The 19691-nt window shown below is 33.0% G+C and overlaps 1 long non-coding RNA gene across 1 annotated transcript in view; it reads right to left on the bottom strand.

Annotated features, from left to right (window-relative positions):
- LOC149195719 (uncharacterized) overlaps positions 1-264 on the bottom strand; it is a 271898-nt gene extending 271634 nt beyond the window's left edge. Inside the window, exon 1 of the long non-coding RNA XR_016255174.1 lies at positions 15-264. This is a non-coding gene — a long non-coding RNA (uncharacterized LOC149195719). The remainder of the gene's footprint in view (positions 1-14) is intronic.
- Positions 265-19691: the final 19427 nt, after the last annotated feature.

Raw genomic sequence — 19691 nt, 5'->3', positions numbered from 1 at the left:
GCAGAAAAGTGTACGAATATCATTTGGCACGTCTCATCTCCCCAGTTTCACTGCAAAATAAACAACGCTTCTCAGACGGATTGAAATTGGATAAACAGATATTAGAAACAAATGAGAAAACACAAAACAGATTAGAAACCGAAGCTTCGCGTTTCATATTCTCCCTCCATGGCTAACCCATTTTTCCACCTGTTGCAAATTTATTATGCACGTCAAAACTATTAAAGAAAACAACAGCACTGTATGTACGATGAAAGCCCTTGCGATTTTCCACTGCTCACTGTGAAATAGAAATAATGAATAAAAACTGTTCTATGCATATAGGCGGATGTTTACGGTACAAATTTATTAGTAAAATGTATATATACAGAGAAACAAACTTGCTCGTCATACTTGCTCCTCCACCGCAAGGATGACGAGGATTTCTTCTCTAGCTATTCTTCTGCTCTACATAGCTGCTATAAAATAAAATCGCCTGGGCAAACGACGCAAACAGAATGGGAGAAAAACCAAAAAGAAAGAGCATCCATTAAAATCAAAACCTGAAAAAAACAACACAAAAATGACCATGCAACAAAGAAAACAAAGATGGACAGAAAAGAAGGGAAGCCAATGCGACGCAGAGATATATACTCTGCATTACAAACGATCACAATCGCTCTGATCTGATAGCTTTTTGGGAGGAGGAGTGGGCTTGCCATCAACATCCCACTTCTAGTTCAATTTCAATGGATCTCTGTTTTAAATATTTGATAAGCATGGTTTTTATTTTTCCAACTTTAATGGAACTGGGCTTGTGTGTTTATGTTGGAATAAAGTTTGTAATTTTTTGATTAATGATTCTTAATATTGCATCATTATTACAATTTTAATAAATTATTAAATACTGAGTTTCTCGCAGAGGACGACCTGACCAGCGAGAGTCAAGAAGGGTGTGCCTTTTCATCTTTTTTATTTACGCTATAGTTTAAAGTGATATTTTGAAAGTAAAATGGAGAGATAATTTACTTCCAAAATAAGAAAAATATAAATATATCAAAAAAATGAAAGAATTATTTTGTTGGGTGGAAAAATATGAAAAAATTGTTTGGACGGAGGAGTTTAGCAATAAATGGGGAAGTTTATTTAATATAATCATTTCAAGTATTATTGATATTTTCACATGTTTTTTATGGTTTCAGTTAATTTGTGAATTTTTATTTCATTTGGAATTTACAAGTATTATGGCATATTGTCTTCCATAACGAAGACTTAATATGTCTCTAAAAGTTTCAATAATGAAGTTTTAATATGTATTTAAAGATTTGGGACAAAAGACATTAATGTTTGTGGTTTGTCTTATTTTAAATTTGGTAAATCATTAAAAAAAAATAGATTTTATGTAATTTGATATAGACCCTAGCAAAATGATTTTGATATTATGTAATCTGATATCAATTTAATAGAAAAATACTTATTTAAAAAATAATAATAAGTGAAAAAAAAAAGAATAAAGAAAGTTGTTTGATTAATTAATGTGTTTTATTTTTTAGTTGGTTTTGTTCAAAATTTGATAGAGATTGTTTGGAATTGTAAGTTTGAACTCTGTAATCTACTCAATTTGAGGGTTTCTTGGGTTTTATTATAATGTTAAAATTATTTATACATTCAAAAACACAATTTAAACTATGAAAATACACAATCTTGTGATAAAATTCTGAATTCTAGCCCTAAAAAACATCAATTACTTAAATTGCACCCTTATTATATTTGTCTAAACTAAATGTATAATAATTAGTTTGCCTTTGAGTTAGCATTAGTCTATACATTAAAATTTTATATTAGTAAATTAATTATTTTATTTTATTTTATTTTATTTCAAAAATTTTGTAATTAATTAGTTAATTGAAAAATATTTTTTTTAGTTAATTGGTTGTACACTTAGAAAAACAAACTAATATTGCATCATGTCTATAAATTGGAGAATAAGGATATCATTTATTATAAGAGAAAATATATTTGTTGTGGTTATTCACAAGATTTCAAGCAAAACACCTATAAGAGGATTTGAAATTACCTTGTAGGAGAAGCTGTAAATTTCAACTCTCTTGTGCTTGGGAAAACTTCCATCTCCAATTGAATTGGGATGATCACTATGTAGAATATGCACTATGCAAGCTTTGGCCAGATTTGTGGACCTTATTTGCAATATTTTAAAATGGTCCTCTAGTGTAATGCAATTTGATAGGCATTTTTTTCTATTTTCCTTAATATGGGAGTGAGTTTGGCCAAAATATAGTCTTTATGCTTAAGTTATTGGGAAAATGTTTTATTATGGTTTCTAAATTCCCATCATTGCATGAACCTCACCTCTAACATAGCACACAATACCCTTAATCTGAATACATATTGGAATATACCTCTAAAAATCACTTTATTTAACCCCCTAGACTTTATTTGATTCCCATAGACTTTGTTATAAAATTACAAAACCAAAGTATGATATTATAATGGTTTTGTGAATTTCACATAAGCTTTGCTATAAAAATATAAAATGGAAGTATGAGATCAAAATGGATTTAGAAAGTATTTATACATTTTATATTCATAGTTCATCTCTATGATTCTTACAAATAGATAAATATTTGTAAAAATGGTAAATTTTTAAAAATTTCAAACTAAAATCTCCTTTTAAAAAATAAAATAATATGCATATTTTATTTTTAAACACCGAAATGATATAATAGTCTCTAAAATTCTAAATAAATGTAATTATCTCATCCAACTTTATGATCAACACTAACATTTGAGATCAGAATGGATTTGGAAAGAATTTATACATTTTATATTCATAGTGCATCTCTATGGTTCCTACAAATAAATAAATATTTGTAAAAATACTAAAATTTCTAAAATTTCAAACTAAAATCTCCTTTTAAAAAATAAAATAATATAAATTATTTTAACAATATTTTTAAACAAATAAATAATATAATAGTTTCTAAAATTCTAAATTAAAATCTAACTATCTCATCCAAGATTATAATCATCACTAACATTTAAAAGATATAATAGTCTCTAAAATTCTAAATTAAAATCCAAATACCCAATATAATTTGATAATCATTACTAAAAAAGTATTACTAACATTTAAAAGATATAATAATCTCTAAAATTCTAAATTAAAATCTAAATACATCTAATATGATAATCATTACTAAATAGAAAAAGGAAAAAACATTCTTAAATCTATGAATGATTAACCTTTACTACCTATGAGTAAATAATTGTCCAAGATAAATTTATAATGGTAATGTCTTTTGGGAGTTCAAAAGGATTCGAGTTCTCCTCCCAGTAATAAAAACGTGCACAACATAATCCAAAATCACACAGACCAGTACTAATTACACACAAACCCAAACTATTTTGTGGCCCTGGGAAGGAGTACAGGCTACTCAAGGATCACTGAGATCAAGGAATCCTGATCAATACAATCCCTAAAAATGAAGGAACAACCTGAAATTTGACATAAATAGTACATGACATTAATACACCTACATAGCTCGCCAATGTAATCATCTATAATCATCTGATTTTTGCGAAAAGTTGCTTTCCATGTCATCTAGTTCCTTTAGTAAAATTTCAGGGAAATAGACTTTTAATTAACAATTTTGAGCGCTGCTTAATTTGATAGAAACTGGCAATAAAGAGAATAATCATATAACCTAGCTGTTAACTGTTGAATTTAAAATGGCATTAAAGAGAATAATCATATAATCTATGGTGATAATCATATAACCTATGGTGTTAGCTAGGGTTAGTTGTTTAATTTAGAATAACCAACAGAGAATATGATTAAAACGTGTATCTAGCTGATTCAGATTGGTAGTTTGTTCTCTTTTTAAATTGTCTCTCCTCCAGCATGGTATCTCATCTCTGCAATGACTGCAATAAAAGATCGAAAAGAATCAATCTCTACAACCATTCTAGTTATATATAAACGATAAGAAAACCAAACAAACAAGCAAACATACCTATGGAAAAAATGGAACCATTCTAGTTATATATAAACGATAAGAAAACCAAACAAGCAAACATACCTATGGAAAAAATGGGACAGCGCTTAGGCTGAAATAAAAACATTTCTTACATTATCTTCTTTCTCAGTGGTGAACTTTTAACCTGCTTCAAAGCAGAGCTCATTTGAAACCATAAATCAAAACAAAACAAAAATCATGCGCTCCCAAATAAATTGTCATCCAGAAATCCAAATAATCAATGAAAGGGCTTAATCTATGACCAAAATAATCAATAACCTGAGCCTCAAATCTGAATTAGAATTCGAAACATCTAAATTCGGAGCCTCGGGAACAGAATAATTGAAATTTTCATCAGCAATTGAATCTGAATCGAAATCCAAACCTGGAAACCGGAATTGACCCGAAAACCTGCTGAGCCAGAGCCTGGAGACTGACTGAAAAAGGTTTAACCTCTCCAAACCTAAGAAGCGCTCCACCGAGGAAAATCATCTATCAAGCTCCTCCACTCCAATGGATTTCATCTCTCCCCGTCGTTCTTCTGTTTTCCGTACATCTTGCAACAGAACCATATCCCCAACTAACACAATTCCATTAATCATCTATGCAACTTCCAGATAACATTGCTTCAAGAATCATTTTTAGTCAAATTTGCGATACAGATCTCTATATAATTATTACAATTAATTAGCAAGACTCATTAACTAGGTTAACCGCATCTTCGACAGGGTTAGCGGTTTTACCTAAATGGATACTATGAAAAAGGTGTACCTACCTCATGTGATGATCTCATATGCTCTCCGCCCTCTTTTATCTTCAAAACGCCAAAGTACTAAAGGCATCATGTATTCTTCATACTTTATCCTGCAATTCAACCGCAAACAATTTGTAAAATTGAGAGACAGATATTGAATCACGGCTCAAATAAACCAAAACATACCTAAGGTCGTGATCTTCAATTCGTTGTGGCGAGGCCCTCTCTTTCCCTTTTTGACATGTTTCAAATAATTAACCACTGCAAAAATATTTTACTAGCACAACCATATAATCTATATCAATAAGATCATAGAACAACTATTGCGACTCTGTGCGAAAAATTGAAACCCTTGCCAGTATGATAAATAAAAACTGTTTGATACATAAGTTGTACCGTATTTAGAATACCATAAAACAACTATGAGGGCTCTCTGAAACAAAATAAAATAAAATATGCCCTACAAAGAATGCAAACGCGCAGGGAAATATAGGATAAATCAATGTTAACCTTGATTTTCTATGATGTTAGCCCTTTATCTACGGCATCCAACGGACATGAAGCAGATAGACCTAGAAATGACCAAACATGGATTGACAGAATTTGTAACTGGAGATAGTATACCGATAATGATCTCACGCATGCCTACAGAGAGAGTACCTGCAGAGAGAGTAACCAATTGTTATCAATCTCTTTGAGAAACTGAAAAAGAAATCGGTACTTACCTTACCGAATACAATGAATGAGGCAGAGACCGTCTCATCGCCCCAGTTTCACTGCAAGATAAACAACGCGTCTCAGGCGGATTGAAGAGGATAAACAGATATTAAAAACAGAATTAGAAACCCAAGCTTCTCGTCTCATATTTTCCCTCCCTGGCAAACCCTTTTTTCCACCTGTTGCAAATTTATTATGCAAGTCAAAACTATTAAGCAAAAACTGCTAAAGAAAAAAAAAGCACCGTATCTACGCTATAATGTCCTCGTGATTTTCCTCTGCTTCACTGTGAAATAGAAATAATGAATAAAGTATGTTCTATACATTTAGCCAACCGGCTGTTCACAGTATAAAAGGCATATATAGAGAAAAACAAACGCATACCTGGTCCTCCACGGAAAGGAAAACGAGGATTTCTTCTTTAAAGATTCTTCTGCTCTACATAACAGCGACAAAATAAAATCGCCTGGGCAAACAATGCAAACACAATGGAAGAAAAACCAAAAAGAAAACAGTGACAATTACAATCAAACCGTGAAAAACCAACACAAACAAATATTTAAATCCCAAAATGCATGGCCATGCAACAAAGGAAACAAAGATGGACAGAAAACAAAGGAAGCCAATGCGATGCAGAGCAGAGAAGATGAGATGAAAATGAGAATGTGCTGTCTTATGTAGCCTGCCTTTCAAACGGTCACAATCACTCTGATCCGATAGCTTTTTGGGAGGGGGAGTGGGCAGGCCATCAACGTCCCACTTCGAGTTCAAGTTATATGCAAAATTTGAATTCGCTTGTGGAAAAAAGAGCCAGAACATTCCATTATTTTTTAAATATTCGGTAAGAATGGTTTTTATTTTTTCCAAACTTTAATCAAACAACTATTAAGTGTGTTTATTTATTTTGTAAAGAAGTTTCTAAAATTTTAATTTATTAATAATTTAATAGTCAGAGGATAAAGATTTAATAAATAAATATCCACCTCTACTAGATTAAAATAGATACACTCGTCAACAATCTTCTGAATGTAAAATAAATTATAATTTTTAGATATGTCGTTCACACCAATTTTTAAAAATTAATAAATATAGTTTTGTATTTTTTTCCCACTTTAATTTTAAATAATGCAGATCATAACCATCTTTCATAGTTCATAACCGAGCTGCGTATCAATTATCATGGAATCCAATTGAGTGGGAGATTTTGTTTGGACAAGTCCAGATGTCAGTTGCCAGTAAGATTGGAGAAAGCCGTGACAATGGAGTGGGATTCGTTAGCCGGGTAGCTATCATTTCTATCTCTAACCCCGAGCAATCTAAAGGTAAATTTGGGATTCAAGTTTGGTAATGAGCAGGGGGGCCGAAACGAAGAGATTCACCCATGCCCTGCCATTTCTTGCGAAGAAGAGTGGCGCTTAGGCTAACAAGGCTGAGCAGTTATCTGGAAAGTTATGGAAATTTTGGTTATGTTTAGAAAATTTTAGACAAGTGTTTTTGTAAATCCAAATTATAGTTGTTAAATTTCAAAATTTTAGATGTTTTAGACGTTTTTGATGATGCCGAATCCATTTTTATTATCAAAAACATAATTCAAACACTACTTTTACAAGATTTGAAATTTTTTGCCCAAATTCTAATATTTTTTTATGGTCCAGTCAATTTCTCTAGTTAAACGACTCAAGAAGAGTGATGCCCAGACCTTCGAGTGGTGTTTGACTAACTCTGGAGGAAACGTCGCAGATTGGAAGTCGAGGTGGCGGCCCAAAAAGCTGTATTGAATTGCCATTACATAGGTTGTGAATGCCATCATTTTGGCATGTTTCGACTGAGCCCTCCCATGAAGGAGTGGGCTGATGCCTCTAGTGGTGTCAATCCGAGCGAGTCAGATTAAGTGGGTGAGGTTATGTATGGGATGTATTGAGATTCATCGATCACTATATGACAACTAGGGAGATGGACTGCCACATCCCCTGGTTGAATGGCGAGTAAGATCACTGGTAGCACATCCTACCATCTCACTTGTTTCCCATTTCATAGGACGTTTTGTAATTTAGTGGTTGGTGGATATTATAAATTTGTTCTTGAGATAAAATAATTTATTGGTAGGAATGTCTGAATTATGTTTTTATGATGGAAATGAATTCAGCGCCATCAAAATTCAGTGGGACATTCAAAATCTTGAAGATTGACAATTATAATCAAAATTTCTAGAAAATTTCGCCAGATTTTAACAAAATCTTGCGGAAATTTCAATTATATTTTCAAATCAAGCCTTGTCAAAATATTCCAACTCTCTCCACTAATAAAATAATATGAAAATCAAATTTTAATATATTAAAAAAATGATTTACTTAATATTTTAAAATAGAAAATTGATAAATATGTAATTATTATACTTGCCCCAAGCATGGTATTTCCTAATTAGTTTTGCTTTGACTGTCTATTAGTTTGCTTTTGACCAAAAATTTATGTCGTTTATCTATAGTTTAACATTAAGAATTCACTTTTTACTATTTTTATTATTATTTAAATTTATTTATAAATGATTGGTTGAGGTCTTATTATGTGTTGTTTAATAACTTATATTTATATTAGTGACTAATTTTTTGTTTTTTTGTTTTATTTATTTTTTATTTAACTTTCCGATTTTTTTTTCCTCTTTCTATTATTTCTCATTTTCATTAATTTTATTTTTTCTCTATATTTTCAATTTAATTATATTAAAAACATATTTTAGTAATTTAATTATAAAAAGCTATATATATTAATAAAAAATAAAACACACATATATATTAAAGTGCATATATGTTAATATAAATAATATTAGTTAATCATATTTCTTAATTTTTGGTGATGGCTTTCAACAATATTAGTTGTTTTATTTTTGTGATGAAATTTTATGCTTTTATTGTTTTTTTAATTTCATTAAATTTTACTTAAGCTAAGTGGCAAGTACTAGCTACCTAAGTCTATAAATATATATATATGATTATATATTTCTTAACTTTTGGTGATAGCATTCAACAATGCAATATTTATTGATTGTTTTATTTTTGTGATGAAATTTTTATGTTTTTCAATATTCTATATTAATAATAACAAAATTTTACATAGATAAATCTTTATGTCTTTGTCTTTATTATTTTTTAGTTTAATTAAGCTATATTTAAACTGATCAGCATGTACTAACTACTTGTAACCCTTATTTAATATATTATTTTTATTTTATTTAATATATTATTTTTATTTGAAAATTAATTATTTTTTTAATTTAATTTTAATTATTTATATGATAAAAAAAATATCGATTTTCCTTTTCATAAACCAAGTCACAATAATACCACTTGCTTATGGTGTCTGCAGTTTAGTTATGACTGTAATAACCCATATCTTGTGGACAACGGTGAAGCTTAGTCATAGCGTTTACATCATTCCAAAGCACACATCGATTGTTCATGTTGATTAAGTAAGGTAAATCAATGGTATAGATAATGTTAATAAGGTATGAATATGCAACATTGTAATTACTAGTATCATGTATCAGCACTGTGTTCGTTATCTTACACATATAACGTGCTTACCATCGTTATGCTTAAACATATGATTTCATTTATAATTAAATATATTTAAATGTTTTGTATTTTTTAATTTTATATTATTATTACTAAGTTTGATATTTCTTTTATGATTAAATATATCTATATTTAAATGTTTTGTATTTTTAATTTTATATTATTATTATTAAATTTATACGAGTTTGATATCAAAGTAAAAATATTTTATATTTAAAAAAACTAATTGATTTTGAATGTAATTTATTTTCTTTATTACTATTAAAAATTTTAAAAATTGAATTCGAGATAACTCATTCCCCTTGAGTTTACAATTTTTTTTTGAAGTGAATGAAATCATATAGAAATATATATAGAACACCCCTCACCATCTTCAAAAGAATCAATTAAATTATGGAAGTGAATGAGACCATATATAAATATAGAACACTCATAACCATCTTCAAGAGAATCAATTAAATTATGGCTCATAACACTTAGTAGCAATATAACATTTTATTTTATCTAATTTCAAAACTACAATTCAAACCATAACAACAATAATATACTCCATATAAATCCAAAACATGAGTTTGGAGGCCATTATAAATGCAGCAATACATGCAAACCTTCTACATTAGCTAGCCTAAAGAGGTAATTCTTAACCCCAAAATCTAGTTGGACACCCATATATAACATTACCTCAAGATGAAGAATAAGCTAGAGGGTGAAATTTTAAAATCCTGGATTCTAAAGAGGTAATTCCTAACACCAAAATTTAGTTGGACACCCATGTATAACATTACCCCAAGATGAAGAATAAGCTAGAGGGTGAAATTTTAAAATCCTAGATTTACAATACGAGTATGTAAAACTTATGTTTAGTTTAGGCAAAACAACAAAAGATGGGGTATGTAAATTCAAACAAAACAACAAATAGATGAAATGCATTATAATTCACCAGCATAGATCTATCTTAAATATGGATCTAACATGAGTTGAGAGGGATCCAATTTCTTCATGTGCAAATTTTTTTATGAGATGACATTATTTAAATGTTTTGTATAGTTATTCAATTTTTTAAATTTTCATACTTTCTTAAAATGTTTATTTTGGCAAACATGAGCAAAATTTCAACTTTGATGACAGACAGACAAAGTTACACATCATATTGGGTTGTAGAATGAGCCTTTCGACTCAACTAGAAATCATTGCCATAAGTTGTGTGCGAATCATGCAACTCATTTTTTCCAATTTTTCCAGATATTGGCACTTCAATGATCATTCCAGCAAACCCCTTTTCAAAGGGTACAATTTTACACCCTACAAAAAACGCAATCCTATCGGCAATTTGCACAACTAGTCTGGCAATACCTCTTTTCAAGATCGGTGACGTAAATAATCCCTTCAATTATAGGACCATCATGATAAACTCTTTGTTTGCAAAGCTATTTGGAAGCATGCTAGAAAACAAAATTAGCAAGTGGGCAGAAGAAAGAGATAAGCGTGCTAAAGGGAAAGCAGGTTTTAGACCTAAACATTCCACAATTGATCATCGTATAACTTTAAGGCACATCATTGAAAAATTTTGGGAGAAAAAAGAAGAAGTCTTTTGTTGCTTTGTTGATTTCAAAAAAGTGTTTGACTCGATTCCTAAGGATAATCTTTGGCACAAAATGGAGGAAGTTGGGGTTCCTAAACATTTGAGAGCAGTTGTACATAGGCTGTGTGAAGAGGTGAAAGTCAAAATTAGAACTTCAGCAGGGATTTCTGAAAGTTTCAGAAGCGATATCGGGGTCAAGCAAGGTTGTCCACTATCTCCTACCCTTTTTGGTTTATATATCAACAAGCTTGAGGAGTGGTTAAATTCGCAAGTGGGTGATGGTATCTATTTGGGAAAGTTTGTTATAAGGCTTTTTTTGTATGCACATGAACTTATTCTGATTGCTAAATCGGCTCTTGGTTTGCAAGAGCACTTACTATCCCTTGAGCATTTTTGTAGAAGTGTGGGATGCAAGTCAATATCAACAAAACGAAAGTAGTGGTTTTCTCTAAGAAAAGAAAACATAACCAACATAAGTTCTACTTTGAAGGCAACATTCTGGAAGAAGTTACGGATTACAAATATCTCGGAATTGACTTCAACAAAAATGTAAGCTAGAATGGTTGTAGAAAGAAAAGAACTTTGGGGGGTTGGAAAACATTTATGCTTTTCAAAATAGGTGTAGAGAGGCAGAGTTATGGGACTGGAAAACAACTCAAACTCTTTTTGGGCTTTTAGTGATTCTGGTGATTCTCTATGGTTGTGAGCTACAGGCAAGCAGTACATCCGACATGCAGTGGAGACAAATTGAGAAAATTCAGAAGCGTTTGATTACAAACAAATTCAAGATTAAAAGTGTAGTTCCTTATGCTATCTTGTTAAGTGAAACGGGGACTGATCCTATTGAAGGAATTGCTATGGTGCAAGTCATAAGGTATTTAAAAAAAATTGATCAAATGGAAGAGGGTAGATGGTCTAAGGTTGTCTTTAATGATAGATTGTGCAACAAAAAAAATACTTGGATGCAGCAAAATAAAAAATGGTTTAGTAAATGGGGTATTTGCTTGAACGCGTGCCCCATAAACAGAAAATAGATAACAACTTTTGTTATGGAAAAGTTCCACAAACGTACTTGGGATAAGGAGCTAGGAAGAAAGAAAAAGTACTATATTGAAGTGTTTAATCCCACTCATACTCATCAACCAAAAGCATACATAGAGGTCAATATCTCTTGGAGAACCAAAATTATTATTTCTCAGTTAAGGACTAATTCTCATCAATTTCGTTGTGAAATAGGGCGCTGGAAAAGGCCAAAAGAAGTGTGGGAGGAAAGAGTATGCATTTTTTGTTCTTCCAGAAAAGTGCAAACATTAAAACATTTTATTTTAGAATGTGAGGCCTTCAAAGACAACAGGGAAAATTATGCAGATATCTTGGCAGCTAGCTCTTGGGATAATCTATTTAGTGAGGGGTTTGTTGAGAAGATGGGAGCATTTATTTTGAAGCTTCATAGAAAAAGGGTCAAATACATCAAGTAGATGGAGAATAAATATGTCCCATACGCTATCTTTAGCCTCGTGGACATTAAAATAATTTCTTTCTTTCTTTGGACTACCATTAAAATTTAATGGTGAATATGGCTACAACTTCGATAATACTAGGAACATATGATTCTTTAGCAACATGCAAGTCCAATTTAAAATATGGTAAAGCTCTCACTAGTTATCCTAAGTATCTTCCCTTCTCGTCTTCAGTGGCCCCGAACTAAAAACATAGTATTCCTACCTCACGAATCGATTTTCATGCTCCTTTCCTCTAGTAGGTTGGCCATTTGACTTTTAACGTAGCCCTTTTAACTCATAAATCTCTAATTAAATGGCCAATTTCTCAGACTGCAAAAGAGTAATTATGTTTCTTTGACTCAAGCTCATTGGGCATGTTGCATGCATGAAATGAAATAATTATCAACATCGCTCAACACTTAGAATATCATAGAGGGAAATATTTACGAAAAAGGAGGTCGAGAAGTTAATTATCGAATGACATATGGAGTGGAAACTAACACCGTTTAAAGACATAAAGAAGAAAAATTACTTTAATGTCCATGAGGCTAAAGATAACCTATGGGATAGATTTTTTTTTTCATATGGCTTATGTATTCGACCATTTTCCTGTGAAGCCTCGTAATAAACGCTCCCAACTTCTCAATGAACCCCTAGTTAAATAGATTAGTCCAAGAGCTAGCTGCCTTAATATCTGCATAACTTTCTCTGTTGTCTTTGAAGGTATTGCATTCTAAAATGAAATGCTTCTATGTTTCCACTTTTCCAAAAGAACAAAAAATACATATTCTGTCCTCCCACACTTCTTTTAGCCTTTTCCAGCGCCCTGTTTCACAACAGAGTTGATGAGAATTAGTCCTTAACTGAGCAATAAGAATTTTGGCTCTCCAAGAAATATTGGCCTCTATGTACACTTTTTGTTGATAATTATGAGTGGGATTAAACACTTCAATATAGTACTTTTTCTTTCTTCCTAACTCCTTATCCCAAATACGCTTGTGGAACTTATCCATAACAAAAGCTTTTATCTCTTTATTGTTTATGGGACACATGTTCAAGCAAATACCTCATTTACTAAACCATTTTTTATTTTGTTGCATCTAAGTCTTCTTTCTTTTGCACAATATGTCATTAAAGACAACCTTAGGCCACCTGTCCTCTTCCATTTGCTATTTTTTTTAAAATACCTTAGGACTCGCACCATAGCAATTGCTTCAATAAGATCGACCTTGGTTTCACTTATTAAGATAGCATAAGGAATTGCGTGTTTAATTTTAAATTGGTTTGTAATCAAACGCTTCTGAATTTTCTCAAGTTGTTTTCACTTCATGTCGGATGTACTGTTGGCCCACAGTTCACAACCATAGAGAATCGTCAGAATCACTAGAAGCCCAAAAAGAGTTTGAGTGGTTTTCCAGTCCCACAACTCTGCCTCTCTACACCTATTTTGTGTGCTTTATTTGGGCAAGAGTTGTCCAGCTTGTTGGGCAATGTGCAGGGTTGTATATGCTCATTATTGGATAATCTACTTACTTAAATTCAACAGTGGACATATACGGCCCTTGCGCATTAAGTGCCCTACAACAAGCTGAATAAGTATTTTGTTCATATAGTTCAAAAATTTGTAAAAATAATTGAACACCCTATAATTTTTGTCTTGACAAGTTTATATATTTAATTATAATATATATTAAATTGTGTAAAAGTGAGAATTTTATCAATCAACATTGTGTAAGCTTTTGCTTTTTTTCTTTGTTTTTTATTTTTTTTTTTAATTTTAATTTTATAGTAATTTTTGTATTTTATTTTTTAATTAAAAAAAAAAAATATATATATATATATATATATATATATATAAAATCACACATATCCTTCATAATGATATATATATATATATAATCACACATATCCTTCATAATGATATATATATATATATATATATATATATATATATATATATATATATATATATATATATATATATATATATATATATAATCCAAGATGTTTAGTTATGCAACCAACAAACAAAACACACATAACCCAAAAATAAGGCAATTCAATGTAATCAAGATTCAAAAATAATAATAAAAGATGAAAGTGACATCATATTTGATCAATATTTTTTATTTTTTAAATCCATGTTTAGTTATGCAACAAACAAACAAAACACGCATAACCCAAAAATAAGGCAATTCAATGTAATCAAGATTTAAAAATAATAATAAAAGATGAAAGTGACATCATATTTGATCAATATTTTTTATTTTTTTTATGATGGAATACACATTTTAGGAAACATACTACATACTTATTCATGGTGGAATGCACATATTAAGAACACACATAACTCAAAAATAAGGCAATTCAATGTAATCCAGATTTCAAAATAATAATAAAAGATGAAAGTGACATCATATTTGATATTTTTATTTATTTTATTTTAATGATGGAATACACATTTTAGGAAACTTACTACATACTTATTCATGGTGGAATGCGCATATTAAGAAGCCTATTACACACTTAGTTTGGGAATGGCATCCTAAGTAAATTAGTTGATTGCAATTTTGGCAATTTAACCATATCAAGTGAAACTCATAATATTTAGAAAGAGATGTTTTAAAAAAATATTTAGAAAGAGATAACCAATTTAAATATTAGATTCTAGACATTCCCATTATACTTCATTCTCATCAACCATTAAAGCTAACTTTAAGTTATAGTAAAAACGCATGTGTATGGCCCCAAACCATTACAAGGACAAAGCCTATTGTTGGGACTCTACCAAATCAGAGATGCAGGAATGCCAAAGAAGTAAGATGGTTTTGGAGGCGACTTGAATTTAATAAGGAACATTGAAGAAAAGATGGGAGGAAAATATTTCATTGACCCGTCAAGAGCTGCTCTTGAAGAAATAATAGAAGCCCGTAAACTCATTGATATACCACCATGTAATGGAAAATTTACATGGAGCAACAAAAGAGCAGGAACTCATAATATCAAAGAAAGACTAGACAGGATCTTAATTCATGAAAGTATAGCAGCAGGATTCTCATCCATAAAAAGCAAGATCGTCCATGCCACAGCCTCAGATCACAAACCAGTGGTTTTGATTCTAGACAGAATAGAAAATTTTGGGCCAATCCCATTTAAATATAATAAAAATTGGGACAGCAAGGAGGACTTCAGCAAGATCATCAAAGACAGTTGGGAGATGGAAGTTATTGGATCCCCTCACTTTGTTTGGGAATCCAAATTAAAAAATTTAAGAACAACAATCAAAAAGTGGGCAAAAGAGAATGCAATAACAGAGAGATAAAAAAATTGAGCTGCATAGAAAATTGGAAAAATGGAACCAGGAAAAGGAAAGCCAGCAAACATCAAAGGAAGAACAAGTCCATGAAAAAAGAAATTTTCATGGAATTATACAGGCAGAACAAGCATGAGGAGGAGGACCTGAGACAAAAATTGAGGTGCCTCTGGCTCAAAGCAGGAGATAAAAATACATCTTTCTTCCATAACAATCTCAAGCTCAGAAGAGTTGGCAATCAAATAGACAAAATCCTTGCTGAGGGGAAAGAAGTAAAAGAGCAAGAGGAAATCAAAGAAGCAGCCCATAACCATTTCAAATCCCTCTTATCTGTTGATGCCCAGCCTCTGGACAATGTGGATTTTCTCCTTCCGCTGGATTGTAAAATCAGCGGGCAGCAAAACAGCGAGTTGGAACAGGAGGTTTCTGAGGAATAAATTAGAGAAGCTACGTGGAGTATGCAGCCGGACAAGGCTCCCAGACTAGATGGCTTCACCATTGCTTTTTATAGGACTCACTGGGACATAATAAAGAAAGATCTTATCAGGATGGTTAGAAATGTTTCCCAAAAAAACAAGATGGGAGAAAATACAAAAACTTCTCATTTGGCGCTCATCCCCAAAGAGCCAAACCCCCTCTCCTTTGATCATTTCAAACCCATCTCTCTTTGTATCGCCTCCTATAAAATTGTCACAAAAATCTTGGCAAATAGGTTGAAAAATATATTACCCACTCTCATCTTAGAGAATCAAGGAGGATTCGTCCCAAAAAGACAGATAACGGACAATGTTATTCTGGTGCAAGAAGCCATTCATAGCAGTATACAAAGAAAAGAAAAAGGCATGGTCATTAAACTTGACATGGAAAATGCCTTTGACAGGGTCAGCCATCAATTTCTAGTGGTTGTACTCCATAAGTTTGGAATTTCTAACAAATTCATCCATATCATAATTTATTTCAAATCCTTGGATAGCCTCCCTAATCAATGGAAGGCCTAGCCATTACTTCCGAAGTTCCAGAGGATTGAGACAAGGTTGTCCTCTCTCCCCTTTCCTTTTCATCATCATGGCGGAAACTTTAAGCATACATCTTGAAAATCAAAGGAAAAAAAGGGAGATAACTGGCATCAGCATAGCGAGAGGAATAAAAGAAATCAATCACTCTCTCTTTGCCGATGATACACTCCTAATTGGAGGAGCTTCAAGCTTAATAGCTAGGAGATTCAAGAAAATTCTTGATACCTTCCTGGCTGTCTCAGGGGGACTGCTTAATAATAAGAAGTGCAGAATATGTACTTGGAATGTCTCGCCCCAAGTAGTGCAAAGGATCTCACAAATTATGAATATCCCGGTCCAACTGGAGCCATTTTTCCTACCTTGGTCTTCCTCTGGCAATGGAAGCGGTCAAGTCCAAGACTTGGAACAAGCAGATAGAAAAAATGAGAGGGAATCTCCAAAGATGGCGGCTGATGTGGTTAAATTTAGCGGGCAGAACCATCCTCATTAAAGCTCTCCTTCCAGCCCTTCCCATTTATCAGTATGTTGTTATTTTGGCTCCAGCCAGCATCCATAAACAAATGGAGTTAATCATGAGAGGCTTTATCTAGCAAGGAGGGAAACAAGATACAAAAAAATTTAGTTTGGTTCGCTGGGAACAGGTGATCCTTCCCTTTGAAAAAGGAGGCATATCCATCAGGATCCCAAGTTTAACAAATAAAGCAATGGGCTTCAAACTTGTGTGGCGAATGTTAGTGGAAAAAGGCAGCTGGTGGGTCGAGGCTCTTCTAAAGAAATACCTCAATGGACAGCATTCAAAGATTCTCTCTGATCTAATCACGGAAAGACCATGCACTCAAGCGTGGAGACTCATCAAAAAGGTCATTCCTCAAATCAAAAATCATATTTCAAAGATCCCCAGAAATGGAAAAGACATAAATCTATGGACCGATAGAATAATGGGTACGGAGCCACGAAGTCATTGTCAGCAATATAGACTCTTGAAAAATTGGATGGAGGCAAAAAGTTTAAATTCCCTCCATGAAATTTCGATTTGGGATCAAAATAGCTAGTCCGCCTGGAAGGACCTTCCTCTCCCAAACCACTTAAAAAATTAGTGGGCTGAATTGAAAATAACGCTCGCTGGAGCCGCCCCAACAAATAAAACCTCCCATGACAGCTTTGTTTGGGACCCAAGCGGAGGGAAGTTTTTAGTGAAAGTCGGGTATCAGCTCCTACAATCCAGCAACTTAAAAATTGGAACCTCCAAACAATAGTTTGGAAGAATGAATGCCTTCCAAAAATAAGATTTTTTGCTTGGACCCTTTTGAAGGGTAAAATTCTCACTGTTGAAAACCTCAAGAAAAAAGGGATTCAAGGGCCATCAATATGTTGTTTATGCCACAATGAGGAGGAAAGCAGCCAACATTTATTCTTAGAATGCACCTTTGGCCAGCACTGTTGGCGACAAATTATAAGACCTTTGAGGTTTCCTATGGAAAATTTTGATCAGCTCACAACTCTAAATAGAAATTGGGAAAAAGGCTACCCATATGCAGAAAAAGGTAAATCCACAATTATACGAATCTGGAAATGCATCCCATCTGCCCTGTGCTAGCAAATATGGCTCTCTAGAATAGCTGTATTTTCAAAAACCAAAAGCCAAATCCAGCACTCATTCTGGCTAAAACTTTGGGGCTAGTTGCAGAAATGATCAATGCTAACTCAGTGTATAAAATTGACCAAACCAACTGCCAGAAAGATGAGGAAGAATTGGTTCAACAAATTCCCGTTGGTTTACTCAATGCATAAACAAGTGGCAGCAAAGTCAGGGGAAAGGAAAAAAGAATGGAAACTCAGGGGAACTCAAAATGAAATAGAACAGTGGATACAAGACCAAAAGACTTTCACCCTTCAATTCGATGGTGCCTCCAAAAATAACCCCGATAAAGCAGGAGCTGGGGGAATTATCTCTGATCAAGAAGGGAAAGCTATCTCTACTTACGAATGGGGACTTGGCAATATGACAAAAAACAAAGCAGAGGCTTATATTTTGCTTCTTGGAACTTGCATCCTTAAAAATCTCCAAGTCAAAAACCCAGTTATAATAGGCGACTTAGCGATAATCATCGCAGCTATGGAATCAGGAGGAGATTTCAAAAACCAGGCCCTCAATAGAATAAAGCAAAGGATTGTGGAAAACACCAAACAGCTGGGGATCATAAAATATAAACATGTCATGAGAAATTTTAACACTAAGGCCGATTACCTAACCAATAATGCAGTGAACAGGCCTATTGGGCAGGTTCAAGAGAACAATAGTTCATATGAAAAATTAATTCCATAATTTGTCACTCCTCGTGGTTGGGCATGTGACTCAGTGTTCCATGAGTCACCTCAGCAAAATGACTGCATCTCCTCATATTCAAAATAGCAGGATGTCTGATCTTCTCAGCATTGACATTACCCTCGATCATCTCTTTAGAACAGTCAGGAATATCTCTAGGCATAGAGAAGATCTGCATTGGATGTTGAAGCCGGGAAATTCCCGAGGGAAGGACATTCAAAATTTTGGTATCAATCAATTCGAAATCTTCAGAGACTTCATAGGAAAAATTCGAAATGATGCTTGGGACAGGTGCAATCTTGTGCAGGATGATCCGCTTCACGAGGTTCTGTTGAACGAGCGGGCTTATAAACAGCTCGGGTTGTGATGGTTTCTTTAGAAACTCAGTGCTAGTGGCAATAAGTCAGGAGTGCATTGTTTGCTTGGCAAAGGCTCGGGTTCTTGCTGCTATCGAATCAGGCTGCTTGCTGTGCGTTTCAGGTGTTGTAATGGTCCCAGTGGGAGAGTCATCTCCTCTCTGCTTTCAGTCCTGAGAGGTATTGTTTCCGCCTGCTGTGATTGTATCTATTATTTTTCCTCTAACTTCTGGTATGTTTCTGTGAACCAGACTCACTCAAATTTCACGGCGTTTGACTCTCTGTGGATTGTCCCCTCTTTACTCTGTTTCCATCCTCTCGCGTCCCTCGCTTTCTTCTCTGTCTCTTTTCCCCCTCAGCTCATCCCTGATGGCTTCTCCTCCCTCCACGTCATCAATCGCTTTCCTCTCATCTCAATATCCGGAGATCTATTTCTTATTTTCCCCTCCCAGGACTGCTCTCTTATCCTCAACACCTTGATCCGACTGTCTTTAATTCTTAGAACTTCTGTTGTCCATCATTCCCCCTCCTGGAGTT

This window comes from Pinus tabuliformis, chromosome 2_2 (assembly GCF_031772625.1).
Source record: "Pinus tabuliformis cultivar Carrire ecotype Pingquan chromosome 2_2, CPIR1, whole genome shotgun sequence".
NCBI classification, from domain to species: domain Eukaryota; kingdom Viridiplantae; phylum Streptophyta; class Pinopsida; order Pinales; family Pinaceae; genus Pinus; species Pinus tabuliformis.
This window is presented reverse-complemented; position numbering and strand designations above follow the sequence as displayed.